Source organism: Pongo abelii, chromosome 16 (assembly GCF_028885655.2).
Source record: "Pongo abelii isolate AG06213 chromosome 16, NHGRI_mPonAbe1-v2.0_pri, whole genome shotgun sequence".
Lineage (NCBI taxonomy): Eukaryota > Metazoa > Chordata > Mammalia > Primates > Hominidae > Pongo > Pongo abelii.
Window position 1 is genome coordinate 85,290,489 of NC_072001.2, and position 15,214 is coordinate 85,305,702.

Genomic DNA, 15,214 nt, shown 5'->3' on the forward strand with positions numbered 1-15,214 from the left:
TAAGAAGTCACTCTTCATTTCCCCCCCTCCCCTCCTCAGCCCCTGGAAATCACAAATCTGCTTTCTGTCTCTATGGATTTGCCTATGGTTGGTATCCTATAACATGTAGCCTTTTGTGTCTGGCTTATTTCACTTAACATGGTTTTGGGGTTCATGCATGTATGTATGTATCTGTATTTCATTCCTTTTTATTTCCAAATAATATTCCAGAGTGCAGATATACCACATTTTATTTATCCATTCATCAGTTGATGAACATTTGAGTTGTTTCCACTTTGGACTATTATGAATAATGTTGCTATGAACATTCAAACACAGCTTTTTTAAAAAAGTTACAGAAAGGGATTCATCCTGTTTTCCTTCACAGTTCATTTTTCACTGAAACATCCATTTCAGAGATGTTTACACATTAGCACATACAAATTGCAGGGTAGAAAAATAAATGCATTGTGAATTTTATAGATGCAATGAGCAGAAGGAATTTGTTTGTGTGGGGAGAAGCCACCTTTTATTTTCAACTAGGCAAATGTACAGCAAAAAGGAAACCTAAGAAGAGATGACTTGCAAGCAACCAGAAAACGTATAAATAAGGTTAAGTGCTATTATCACTTACTTTGGCAAATACAGTAGCATCTCTTGATACTCTTTGCCTCATTTCTTACAACAAGCCCTGTCAGCACTGGGGAATCTGCTCAGCTCCCATGCCATAGCCAGACATGCCCACACACCACCGTCAGAGCAAGCAGTCCTCCCCACCTCCACCTCACATCTCTCTCTTCCCAGCCCAGCCCTGCATCCCTCTTCCTAGTCTCAACAGATGGAATGTAAGCCCCTCATGTGCCCAAATCTTGAATATCTCCTATTTTCATAAGGAATGAGTCCCAGTAGGTACCCTGGAGTGGTTGTCTTTTAACCACAGGAGCAGTTTCTGTTGCTGAGAACCGTGAAAGGAGGGAGAGTTGGTTTTTTGTTGTTGTTTGTTTGCTTGGTTGGTTTTTTTTTTGAGTCGGAGTCTCGCTCTGTTGCCCAGGCTGGAGTGCAGTGGCATGATCTTGGCTCACTGCAAGCTCCACCTCCCGGGTTTACGCCATTCTCCTGCCTCAGCCTCCCGAGTAGCTGGGACTACAGGCGCCTGCCACCACGCCCAGCTAAATTTTTAGTAGAGACAGGGTTTCACCGTGTTAGCCAGGATGGTCTTGATCTCCTGACGTCTTGATCCGCCCGCCTCAGCCTTCCAAAGTGCTGGGATTACAGGCATGAGCCACCGTGCCTGGCCAGGAGGGGGAGATTTTATGGGAAAGTAAGGGTGATGTTCCTCATTTTTTCCCTTTGTGACTGTTATTAAGGTAACTGGGACCATAGCCTAATATCTTGAACTGCTCGCCCACCCTCAGGGAAAACCAGTGCACAATAATGCAGGATCTTCTCATTTCCACACTTTAACACCCCGTCATTGTTTTCTCCCCCTAATTCAGAATTGGTTGCTATATTTGTAATTATTCATTACTGAAATATTCCACCTGGCGACAAAATCAGACTGGCAGCAAAGTGAGGCTGATTATACAAAAACCCATCTGTCCTCATTAATCTGGGTAATGATGTGCAGAAGCCCAGCCGGGTACCCTGGAAGTCAGTGCTGAGGTCCTCGTGCAGGTGATACAGGCAGTGACATGACTGTGCAGTTTCTCTCTTTGATCTACAGGAGCCACTTCAGAGGTGATGACAGCCCAAGGTCTAAACACAGACGTGGAGACAAATCATTAACTGGTGTCAGAGAGGACCGGACAAGTTTTCCACAATATTCAAGTTTTGACCTATAATGCACTGGGGACTTAGTTAATTACTCCTTTTCCCCTGTTCCACCACTGCCACCCATTATCCTATCCTACACTTGAAAAAATAGTCTTTTTTAAAAATTTGGCTTTAGAACATTCGTGGATATTTGTAATTAAGAAATACAGATTCACAGTCTGAAAACTTTATCATCATCCTCACTGACCAGCTCAGATCCAGAATCTGAATCCTGACATTGTCCCAGGAACTGACAAGTTTGGGATTTGGCTGACATGCACATCTGCCATACGCTTATTTGCTGAGAGACCCTTCTTCTCAATAGCAAAGAGGTTGCCCACACATCCCACCTACACCACTTGATCTGATGCCCTGCCCAATACTAACCTACACTTGGTATAATGAGGTGCAAATCCAAGTGACTTCAGAGGGAGCAGCTATTTGTCTAAAATAAGGATTCATCCTAATCTGTAATTACCTGACAACCTGCTGGATCCTTCACTTGAATGCCCCATGGGGCCATCAACTCTACCTGCCTGAAACTGGATTCATTCTTTCTTCTTACAAATAAAGTTCTCCCTCTCAGAACCCCTGTGTCCACTGGATCAGCTTCCAAGCACTGGCAGTCATTCAGCTGCTTCTGTTTCTACATCAGTGGCTACCAAGTTCAGCCATTCATTACTGCCCATCAATTTAGTGCTGTTGCTTCTTAATAGGTGTCCAGTTACCAGTCTCCCCAACCTCTAATAAAACAAAAAAGAAATAAGATATTAATATTGGAAAGGAGGAGACAACGTCATATGATATGACTGTTTAGCCTAAGTCCAAGACAAGGCAACAGAGAAGCTATTGCTGTGGTTTGAGTGTTTGTTGCCTCCAAAACTCATGTTGAAATTTAATTGCCAATGTAACAGTTTGGGGAGGTAGGGCCTTTAAGAGGTGATCAGGCCATGAAAGCTCCACTCTTGTGCGTGGGTTTAATGTCTTAATGAAAGAGCTTTCCAGAGTGGCCTCTCTCTTTTTGCCCTTCTGCCTTTTGACACAGGATGATGCAGCAAAAATCCTCTCACATGTTGCTAGCACCTTAATGGTGGACTTCCGAGTCTCCAGAATTGTGAGCCAACACTTTTCTGTGTATATATTTCCCAGTCTACAGTATTCTGTTGGAGTGTCATGAAACAGATAAAGACAGCTATTAAACTACTAAGCAAGTTCAGTAATACATCAGACATATGACAGTCAAAACAATTTTTATCTGTCCAATATACAAGGAATAATTAAATAGAAACTATAACAAAAAATATTGCCTCCTCAAAAGCAATAGAAATGTAAATATACCTAGAAATAACATTAAACTAGAAGAATGCAAGACACATGAAAATTACAAATCTTTACTGAAGAAACAAATGATTACGACATGTCCTTGTCTAGAAAGAACTTATTATAAAGATGACAATTTATCTCCAAAATTAATCCATAAATTGAATTCAATCCCAATTAAAACCACCACAGAATTTATCACAGAATTTGACGGCTGTTTGACAATTCTGAGTCTATAGAAATCTAAAATTCATAGTGAAGAAAAAATACACTAATAATGAAGAATATTTTAAAAATTAAGAACAATTTGGCAGAACTAACACTATTAGAATTCAAAACATATTGCAAAATTATAGTAATGTGTGTCTTTTCTTGTCAGAAGAAAAAAAAAGAGATCAGTGGAGCAAAATTATTAATCCAGAAATGCAGCTATATAGGAACTTAGTTTATGATATTTCATAGAGAAAGAGGGGGTGTGATGGTTAATATTGAGTGTCAAATCGATTGCATTAAAGGATGCAAAGTATTGTTCCTTGGTGTGTCTGTGAGGATGTTGCCAAAGGAGATTAACATTTGAGTCAGTGGACTGGGAAAGGCAAATCCACCCTCAATCTGGGTGGGCACAATCTAATCAGCTGCCAGCATGGCCAGAATAAAAGCAGGCAGAAGAATATGGAAGGACTAGACTGGCTGAGTCTTCCAGCCTCCATCTTTCTCCCGTGTTGGATGCTTCCTGTCCTGGAACACTGGACTCCAAGTTCTTCAGATTTGGGACTCAGATTGGCTTCCTTGCACCTCAGCTTGCAGACAGCCTATTGTGGGACCTCACCCTGTGATTATGTGAGTCAATACTCCTTAATAAACTCCCTTTTATATATATCTATCCTATTAGTTCTGTCCTACTAGAGAACCCTGACTAATACAGGGGGTTAGAGATTGGGGACAAAATAGTCAGTAAATGCCATTCAGAAAAACATAAGGATTCTAACCTTACCTGACGCCATACATCATACTAAAGATACAGTAAAAAGTCAAATATAAAAACCAAAGCTATAAGAGAAAATATAAGGGAATATTTGTACAATCTTGGAATGAGGAAGGCCTTCTTGAGAAGAAAAATAAAATCCAGAATCCATAAAGTATAAGACTAACTTAGCTTATTAAAAGTTAAAACTTGTTATAAAAAAGACACCACTAATAAAGTTCAAAGATATTTTACACACAGAGAGGGGGGAAAATATGCAACAAAAGGAATGGGGGGATGGTATGAAATAAGAAGTGGGGTAAACTATGGAGGACTGCAAAGGGCATGCTTTGGAATTTCAACTTTTTTTTTTTGTATGAGACAAGTCTCACTCTGTCGCCAGGTTGGAGTGCAGTGGCTCAATCTCGGCTCACTGCAACCTCCGCCTCCCAGGTTCAAGCGATTCTCCTGCCTCAGCCTCCCAAGTAGCTGGCACTACAGGTGCATGCCACCACACCCAGCTAACTTTTGTATTTTTAGGATAAGAGATGATGACCAGGTTTATGATGGAAGTGAAGAGAAGTGGGTACATCCAATCTACATTGGAGAGATAAATGAGGGAGTAAAGTTTACAGCTGATGGTCACAAAATGGCATGGGGCCAGGAGTGAGGCAAAGGAAAGTGTCAGGAATTACTTCAAGTTTTTTGACTTGTGTAACTGGATAGGTGGTAGATCCACAAAGTGGGACAGGAAACAATGGAAGAAACACATGCTTGGGGAAAAAAAAAGTAAAAGGTTCAGTTTTAGACATGTTGGATTAGGATGGGTTTAAGACCTTATTGGCAATGTATCTGAGTTCCATGGGTTGTGGTTAACAGGATAACAGGCAAACAAGATAACAATATAAAGATGTCAAAGTGTTGGGGTCTAGGAGAAAAATGAACAGATACTCTTTCTTGGCTCCAAGGAGCTTTTCCTCCCAAGAGGAAAGGAGATGCCCATACCATGAGTGATAAACAGCCATCTGTGAGGCCATGCAGGCCCTGTTGTCCCCTCATGTGGGGACAGTTCATTTGACTCCAACTGAATCTGTGAAAAGTCTTAGGACTGGTTGAGTCTGAGGATCAGAACCAGCCACTAATGTCCCAAGTTGGTGTGATCACAGTAATCATGATAGTGAGATTACAAAGAAACATAATTTTCTTCCACTTGTTCATCACTTCTAAATTTTCTCTAATGAACTTGTATTGCTTTATTGCAAGACTAAAAAATCAGTAAAGATGAATATTTTTTAAATTTGTCTTACAAAGAAAGGAAAATTGAAACACCGAAGATCACAGATTATTATTTTTCTTTTATTTTCCTTTAGCTTATAATAACACATAATATTTTAAAGACTAATCCCATTTGGGAGGAAACACAAGAGTGGAGGAGGCCCTGCCTAGCCATCCATGTCCCAAGGCATGTTAAGACTCCATGGAGGAGGGGAGGGACATGGGAGGAAGAGCCCCAGAAGGAACATGGAAGAGAAACCACACTAACATCTAAACCAGCGACAAGCTACAGGTGACTTCTTAGCTCAGAATAAGTGACAGTTTTTTTTTTTTTTTTTTTTTTGAGACCGAGTCTTGCTCTGCCACCCAGGCTGGAGTGCAGTGGTGCTAACTTGACGACTCACTGCAGCCTCTGCCTCCTGGGTTCAAGTGATCCTCGTACGTCAGCCTCCTGAGTATCTGGGATTACAGGCCTGCATCACCACACCAGGCTAATTTTTTGTATTTTTAGTAGAGATGGGGTTTCACCATGTTGGCCAGGCTGGTCTCTAACTCCTGATCTCCAGTGATCTACCCACCTCAGCCTCCCAAAGTGCTGGGATTACAGGTTTGAGCCACAGCACCCAGCCAAGGGTAATTTCTTTAAAAAATGTATTCAGAAAATTTCAAAGATGCCCTTTTTCTGTTTATCAGGATTACTGAATGCAGCTTCCAATTTGGAGTCTTTAATATTAAAACTTATCAAAGAAATTGAAATTAAACAAACTTCTTCCTTTCCACTGCCAGTTCTCTCTTATTTTCTTTTTCTTTTTTTGTTTTTCTCTTTCTTCTTTTTCTCGCTCTGCCACCCAGGCTGGAGTGCAGTGGCATGATCTCAGCTCACTGCAATCTTCACCTCCCTGGTTCAAGCGATTCTCCTGCCTCAGCCTCCCAAGTAGCTGGGATTACAGGTATGCACCACCATGCCCCGCTAATTTTTTGTATTTTTAGTAGAGACAGGGTTTCACCATGTTGGCCAGTCTGGTTTTGAAGTCCTGACCTAAAGTGATCCACCTGTCATGGCCTCCCAAACTACTAGGATTACAGGCATGAGCCACCGCACCTGGCCTCTTTCTTCTTTTTATCTTACCTTTACCTAGCAATATGGATGCTCAAAAAATATTTCTTTTTGGTTGACTCCCTGATTCCCTGGCCCTATAGGATTTGGGCAGGAACATCTTGACACTTCCTTAGGTGCAGCCAGGATTAGTCTGCCTGGTGAAGGCTGCCCCAGGCCCAGTTCTGCTAAGCTCCAAATCCTATCTGGAAGAGGGTTTGTACCTTTCTGGACCTTCCCTGTCACTGACAAATCCCTCTCGGTGCCACTCTGAGCTGCATTTTAGAGTGTAAACAAGCATATTATCTGACAGCTGCTTCCTGTCTGTGGGTCTCTTGTCTCATTTCCATCTCCTTCAGCCTAAAATTAAATGACATAACTAGGAAGACGTTCATCCCAAGAAAAGCCATCCACCCAGCAACAAAACATGGCCCAACTCTCAAGCTACCATTCTTGGAATCAGCATCTAATTTACACAAAAGGAGGCAAGCAGGGAGGATTGCCTTGGGGAAGTAACCACATAAGTAATTCAGTGTACCATCCTTCACCAAAAGGGAAATTGGACCCTCTATTAAACTGAAGTTTCTCCCCAGCACCACAGAGAGCCCAACTCATGTTCAAAGTTGGAGTGGGAGACCTTAATATTCACAACAGCACAAAACACAAACCTGGAGCTGTGTTAGCATCTCTGCTTTAATTAGAAATTGCCAGGGAGCAGCTAATTGTAAGACCATTAGAAACATCCCTTCTCTGACCATACATATACATATAGGTATGTTTGTGAATATGTGTTTGTGGCTACAGATATAGATATAAACATAGATCAGCAAACTAAAGAAACTAAGGAAGCTAGGCTCATTTGCTTTTTTTTCCTCTAATCAAGATGCATTTTTTTGGAGTCTGCATTCAATTCCAATTAAGGGATGCTTTTATACCTTTTATAGAGGAACAACTATATTTAACACCACCATTCACTCTAAATAGTAATTGGATTTTACAAGGTATGAAGCTTTTAAAGCTACCTTGAGTCTCAAAACCTTCTCTCTGTTGCTAATGAGCCAACTTGGCTGAGCTCAAAGTACAAGTGCACTGGCAGAGGCTACCCAGGCACCAAAGAATCCCATTGCACGTCTGCTGGTGTAGAGCAGAATCATCTGTGAACGTTTGGCTAATTTTCACAATTAACTAATAAGTAATTCCTTTAAAAATATGTATATATGTGATTTAAGGTAATTGGCACACTGGCTTTTTAAATAATTCACAATTAGGTTTTAAACATAGCGACTAAAAAGAAAAAGGAAAAAAACATGTTTTCAGAAATATGTAATATTCTGTTGGAAAAATGTATCAGCTTTTTTTTTTGACGGAGTCTCACTCTGTCACCAGGCTGGAGTGCAGTGGTGCGATCTCGGCTCACTGCAACCTCCACCTCCCGGGTTCAAGTGATTCTCCTGCCTCAGCCTTCCAAGTAGCTGGGACTACAGGTGCGTGCCACCATGCCCAGCTAATTTTTGTACTTTCAGTAGAGACGGGGTTTCACCGTGTTGGCCAAGATGGTCTTGGAATCCTGACCTCGTGATCCACCCGCCTTGGCCTCCCAAAGTGCTGGGATTACAGGCGTGAACCACAGTGACCGACCAGAAAAAAGGACTTTTTAATATCCATTAAAATTAATCATAATGTCTTCCATCTCAGTCTGCTTTTATGGCCACAAATCAAAATTTCTCCAATGTCACAAAACAATTCTCTGTGCAAAAATTCCAATAAGCCAGAATGAAACATCAATTGTGTCAACAAGATGATTTTTTTTTTAAATTGACCCTTCAGACATTCTATCTGGAATGGGTGAGGCTTTCTTTATTACCATCTAGCTTTCTGCTAGCACCCACACCACTTCCCTCCACATGCTAGTCAAGAGTTGATGGACAAAAATGCATCAAAAGAAATCTGTTGGATTCTGAGAAGATGATGATATAGTATGCACCAGAGATCTGCCATCTAGACAACAATTGCACTGACAGAATTGTCTGATGTAACTATTTTGTAGCACTGGAGTCTATTGAAGGCTTGCAACTTTCAGGGGAAGGCTTGGATGGTAAATTCTGGTTAGTTTCAGTCAATTTCAGCTCTTAGCTCCCCAGTGGCTACCCATCCCCCCTACCATCAGTTCCGTGGTTCACACTTTCCTGAAGCAGCTGGCATGCAGCTTTCAGGTGCCAGGATTGGCAATGAGAAGCCTGTCCTCCAAAAATTGGGGATATATGTTCTGATTGCTGATTGCTGCTTCTGATCATGAAGGTGCAGATACAAAGGTGGGCAGCCATTGTTGCACTCCCTCCCCATTGTTGCAAGTCCCTCCCTATTGTGGCAAGCCCCTCCCCATTTTTGCACTCCTTCCCCATTGTTTCAAGTCCCTCCCCATTGTTTCAAGTCTCTCCCCATTGTTGCACTCCCTCCCCAATGTTGCAAGTCCCTCCCCACTGTTGCAGGTGCCTCCCCCTTGTTTCAAGTCCCTCCCTATTGTTGCAAGTCCCTCCCTATTGTGGCAAGTCCCTCCCCATTGTTACAGGCCCCTCCCCATTGTTGCACTCCCTCCCCATTTTTGCACTCCCTCCCCATTGTTTCAAGTCCCTCCCCATTGTTGCAAGTCCCTCCCCATTTTTGCAAGTCCCTCCACATGGTTGCAAGTCCCTCCCCATTGTTTCAAGTGCCTCCACATTGTCGCAGGTCCCTCCCCATTTTTGCACTCCCTCCCCATTGTTTCTAGTCCCTCCTCATTGTTGCAAGTCCCTCCCCCTCTTGCTGAAGTGACTTCCAGGGGGATTGAAAAGGTTGGTGCTTTTTTTTCCCCTTTATTTTCATCTTTTTCTACGTTGAGGAGCTAAACATTACAGACTAGGGCATTCAAAATCAATTGCATAAACAGAAGTTAGAGAATTACTGCACGTGCCCAGGAAAAGGCATCAGCTCAGAAAAGACCTGAGAGGGTGTTATGTTTACACCTGAGGCTGATTCTTGGCACAGGGACAGCCTAAAACATTTTTAAGCAAAACAAAATTAAAAAACAGCAAACCCTTGGGGAGGCAGAGAATCTGACTTCCAGAGTTACCACATTATTACATTCAAATTTTTCAACAACAACAAAAATCACAAGGCATACAGAGAAACAGGAAAGTATGGCCTGCTAAAAGGAGAAAAACAAACCAACAGAAACTATGTCAACGAAGAAACAGATAACAGACCTACTAGACAAAGACATTTAAACAACTGTCTTCAAGATGCTCAAAGAACTAAAAAAAAAATAGAAAGTCCAAAAATGCTGTACAAACAAAACAGAACTATTAATAAAGAGATAGGAAATCCAAAAACAAATTATAGAACTATAAAGTACCATAACTGAAATAAAAAATTCACTAGAGGGAGTCAAAGACAGATCTGAGCAGGAAGAAGTAAAAATCAGTGAAATTGAAGATAGGACAACTGAAATTATTGAGTCTGAGAAAAAGAAAGAAAAAAGAATGAAGAAATGTGAACAGAGCCTAAAGGACCTGTAGGATGCAATAAAGCAGACCAACAAATGCATCGTAGGAGTCGCAGGGAAAAAGAAAGAGGAAATGGGGCAGAGAGATTGTTCTCTCTATTGGAATAATGGCTGAAAACCTCCCAGATTTAATGAAAGACATGCATATAAATATCCAAGAATCTCAACGAACTCCAAATAAGGTGGACTCAAAAAGTCTGACACAAAGACACATCATAATTAAACTGTCAAAAGTCAAAGGGATGATTTCTTCTCTCTGATTTCTCTCTCTTGAAAGCAGAGAGAAGAAATGATCACATATGAGGGGTCCTCAGTAAGATTAACATCAGATCTTTCATCAGAAACTAGAAGGTAGTGGGCTGATATATTCAAAGCACACACACACAAAATGCTGGGGAGTTCATTACCACTAGACCTGCCCTGCAAGAAATGTTCAAGGAAGTCCTATAGGTTGAAACAAAAGGATACTAGTCAGTAACTTGAAGCCTTATGAAGAAATAAACATCTCTGCAAAGGTAAATAACATGGGCGGTTAGAAAAGCTAGTATTGTATAACAACAGTTTATAGCTCTACGTTTGTTTTTAACATGATTTAAGGGACTAAAACATTTTTTTAAAAATAATTATTAGTCTAAAAGCTAGTATTATTGTAACTTTGGTTTGTAACTCCACATTTGTTTTCTACATAATTTAAGAGATTAATGCATAAAAGCAATTATTAATTTATGTTTTTGGACACATAACATAAAGATGTAATTGTGTGACATTAATAAATGGAAAAGATGGGGTTGGAACTACAAAGGAGCAGATTTTTTGTCTGTTATTGAAGTTGGTATAAATTCAAATTAGAATGTTTTAATTTTAGGATATTAAATGTAATCCATGATAACTACAAAGAACATAATTATAGAATATACACAAAAGGAAATTATAAGGAAATTAAATCATTTTACTAAAAAAAGTCAACTAAGCACAAAAGGAGACATTAAAGCAAGAAATAAGGGACAGAAAAAGGTATCATGCATGTAGAAAACAAATAGCAAAATGACAGAAGTCCCTCCATATCAGTAATTACTTTAAATGTAAATGTATTAAATTCTCCAATCAAAAGACAGAGATTGCCAAAATAAATTTTTAAAACATAATCTAATTATATACTATTTACAAAAGATCCCCTTTAAATAAAAAAACACAATAGCTTGAAAATGAAAGGATAGAAAATGATATTCCATGAAAATAATGGCCAAAAGAGACCAGGGGTGGATATACTAATGTCCGACAAAATAGACTTTAAATTTTAAAAAATTACAATAGACAAAGAAGGACATTATACATTAACAAAAGGTTCAACACACCAGGACAATATAGTAACTATAAATAGTTACACACCTAACAGACCATCAAGACATATGAAGCAAAAATTGACAGCATCAGTTGGGTGCGGTGGCTCGTGTCAGCACTTTGGGGAGCCAAGGCAGGTGGATCACTTGAGGTCAGGAGTTTGAGACCAGCCTGGGCAACATGGTGAAACCCTGTCTCTACTAAAAATACAAAAATTAGCCAGGCATTGTGGTGCACACCTGTGGTCCCAGATACTCAGGAGGCTGAGACCCTGTCTCTACTAAAAATACAAAAATTAGCCAGGCATGGTGGTGTACTCCTGTGGTCCCAGCTACTCAGGAGTCTGAGACACAAGAATCACTTGAACCAGAAGGTGGAGGTGGCAGTGAGTCGAGATCATGCCACTGCACTCCAGCGTGGGCTACAGAGCAAGACTCTGTCTAAAAAAATAAATAAATAAAAATGACAGGATTAAAAGGAGAAATAGGCAATTTTACAATAATAATTGGACACTTCAACACCCCACTCTCAAAAATGGGTGGAACAACCTGACAGAAGATAAATAAGGAAATAGAAGACTTGGATAACACAATGAACCAACTGGATTTAACAGACATATACAGAAAATTCCACCCAATAACAACAGTATATACATTCTTCTCAAGTGCACATGGACATTCTCCAAGATAGACCATATGTTAGGCCACAAACTGAGTCTCAATAAAGCTAAAAATATACGTATTATATAAAATATTTTATTAGATCACAAGATAAAGTTAGAAATCAATAACAAAAGGAAAACTGGAAAATTCATAAATCTGTGGAAATTAATCAACATATTCTTAAGCAATCAATTGATCAAAACAGAAATCACAAGAGAAACTAGAAGCAAAAAAATATATATAGGCCAGATGTGGTGGCTCAGGCTTATAATCCTAGCACTTTGGGAGGCCAAGGCAGGAGGATCACTTAAGCCCAGGAGTTCAAGACCAGCCTGGGCAACACAGAGAGACACTGTCACAAAAAAAAAAAAAATTAAATTAAAAATATATATATATATAAAATTTCCATACGATTTGGCAATTCCACTTCTGGGTGTGTATCCAAAAGAATTGAAAGCAGAGTCTTTAAGAGTTATTTCTTTGATAGCAGCATTATTTACAATAGAGAAAACATGGAAGAAACCCAACAAATGAACGGATAAGCAAAATATGGTATTTACATGCAGTGGAATATTTTTCGGTCTTAGGAAAAAAATTCTGACATGCTACAATATGAATGAACTTTGAGAACATCATGCTAAGTAAAATAAACCACTAACAAAAAGACAAATACTGTAGGATTCCACTTACATGAGGTACCCAGAAGAGTCAAATTCATAGAGACAGAAAGTAGAATGGTAGTTGCCAGGGGCAGAGAGGAGCAGGCAATGGGGTACTGTTTTTGAATGAGTATATAGTGTAAGTTTTGCAAAATGCAGAGTTTAAGACATGGATAGTGGTGATGGTTGCACAACAATGTGAATCTACTTAATTACACTGAATCGCATACTTTAAAATGGTTAAGATGCTCATTTTTTATGTTGTATGTGTTTACCACAATTTTTAAAAATTTCATTGGCTGTAAGCATTGCAGCTAGAGGACATTTCTCGGAGTCTACCAAGGTCTGTTCTCTGTGAAATGTGTTGTTCAAGAGCTGTGGGGCTGTGCTACCTAGGTTTGATCCCAGCTCTGCAACTCACTAGCTGGGTGACCTTGGGTAATTTATTCAAACGCTCAGTGCCTCGGTTTTCCTATTTATAAATGAAGATAATAATAGTCCCTACCTAATAGAGTACTTGTAAGATAAAATGTTAAACTGTATATACAGACCAAATCAGAATTCCCAACCCATAAGAGATCCTCAATCATTATTATTACCATCATTGCAGAAAAACAAGCATTTTAGAAGAAACCAGTCAGGCCCCAAAACCCATAATTCTACATTCTTCTTTTGTTTTCCACTGTTGTCATGGTCTTTTTAGCGGTCTCCCTTCCTCCAGTCTTGACTCCTTCCAATCTGGTATTCACCTTTAGGCTAAGGAAAACTTTCATAATGGCAAATCTGATCACGCACCTTCTCTGTCTAAGATCGTTCAAATGCTACTGCCATGATCTGGCCCCTGCCAGGTTCTTGAACCCTACCTCTTGCTGTTCTCCAAGGCTTCACCCACACTGCATTTACTCTGAACTGCCTGCGGTTCGCTGAGATTGCTTTTTTGCTTCTCACACCTCAGTGCTTTGTCCACACGGCTCCCCTCACGCCCCAGGAAAGTCCTTCCATGCTTGGTCTACCTGGCAAACACCACTCATCTTTTAAAGCACAGTTTTATGGTCACTTTTCCATGAAATGTTTTCTGGCTGCCTTGGCAGTTGATCACAGGAGCTGTAATACTTGAGTGCATTACTTGTCTCTCTCTGGCAGGAGCTGATGCTTATTCCACTTCATGTGCCCAGTACCCAGCATAGGCCTGGCATATACTACATAAATAACATGGAATGAATGGACCTACTGTGCACCAACAAAGACAAGCAGACCTAAGTCATGGTGTCTGCTCTCAAAGAACCTAATATGGAATTAAGATTAGAGAATAATCCCAGTCAATAGTTCAGAAGGGATGCAGTTAAATCTCTCATGAGGGTGCAAATATGCCATCACCTTCAAAATGATGGCATAATTTGGGGAGATTTTATAAACATTAAAACAGCAACCAGTATCTATCAAGCACATTTATTATATATCAGGAACATGCTAATTATGTTAAAATTATTATGTCATTTAAATCTTTTTTTTTTTTTTTTGAGACAGAGTCTCACTCTGTCACCCAGGCCAGAGTGCAGTGGCGCAATCTTGGCTCACTGCAACCTCTGCCTCCTAGGTTCAAGCAATTCTCCCTACCTCAACTTCCTGAGTAGCTGGGATTACAGGCACCTGCTACTACACCCAGCTAATGTTTGTACTTTTTAGTAGAGATGGGGTTTTGCTAACTCCTGACCTCAGGTCCGCCCCCTTAGCCTCCCAAAGTGCTGGAATTAAATCTTAATATATTAAAACATCAGTTTGAGCAGATAGAAATCAGACACTGACATTTTACATAATTGAATTTACATCAGGCAGTCCTTGGTTATTACATCCATTTTCTCTTCATGTGTATATGTGTTGATTTGTATTTATTAACCTTGTTATAGAAAGAATGCAAACAGAAAGAAAAGACTTAATGTAATTTTATATAATCTTGGATTCTACAGAGGAGCAATGGTTTTGAAAGCCAAACTTTAAAAAAATAAAACCAGAGGAAGGGTGACCTTACCTCCAAATACTTCTTGTTCACATATCAGAGGCAATGCTGGCCAACTTGGAGGAGATAGTTGTACTGTAAACTGTGCATAGGGGGAACCCAGCTATGAAGTCAGGGAAGTTTCTGCCACAAGGAAAGGGGAAAGCCCTTCCTTTCTGGCCCTCTGGAATGTGGGGAAAACAGAGATGCAACAAGAGGTGAATCAAAGATGCCAGAGCACTCATCACTTCACTTAGGGTGAAACCTAGAGGTAGAGGAGCAAAACCTTTATTTGGGTATGGAAGAATTCAAGAATACTGTGTCCAGGTTTGCTTCTCTGGACACAGCTTGAGGAAAGCTGCAGATCTAGAGAAACCCCACATTCAGCCTGAAAACACATCTAAACTGTCATAGAAATAAGAAGGCAGCTCTGAGTGAAAGAGGTATCAGATCTTTGATTTTTCCAACCGTGAAGGGGATCTGGATGTTCCATGTGTCCCAGAGGAGACCCCAGAGGGATTGGAAGGGTGTATAGATACATAGCTTTAGAGGTGGGCCAAAGAGGCTGC

General features: G+C 40.2%; 1 long non-coding RNA gene across 2 annotated transcripts in view; it reads right to left on the minus strand.

The window, feature by feature from the left end:
* Positions 1–487: 487 nt before the first annotated feature.
* LOC129050582 (uncharacterized) overlaps positions 488–15,214 on the minus strand; it is a 67,849-nt gene continuing 53,122 nt past the window's right edge. The window contains exons 2-4 of one of the 2 annotated variants that reach the window (XR_008514261.1): positions 2,270–2,534; positions 1,521–1,734; positions 488–1,270 (exon numbers count right to left, since the gene is read on the minus strand). This is a non-coding gene — a long non-coding RNA (uncharacterized LOC129050582). Of the gene's footprint in view, positions 1,735–2,269; positions 2,535–15,214 lie in introns of both variants that reach the window. The other variant, XR_008514260.1, reaches the window with a different exon arrangement.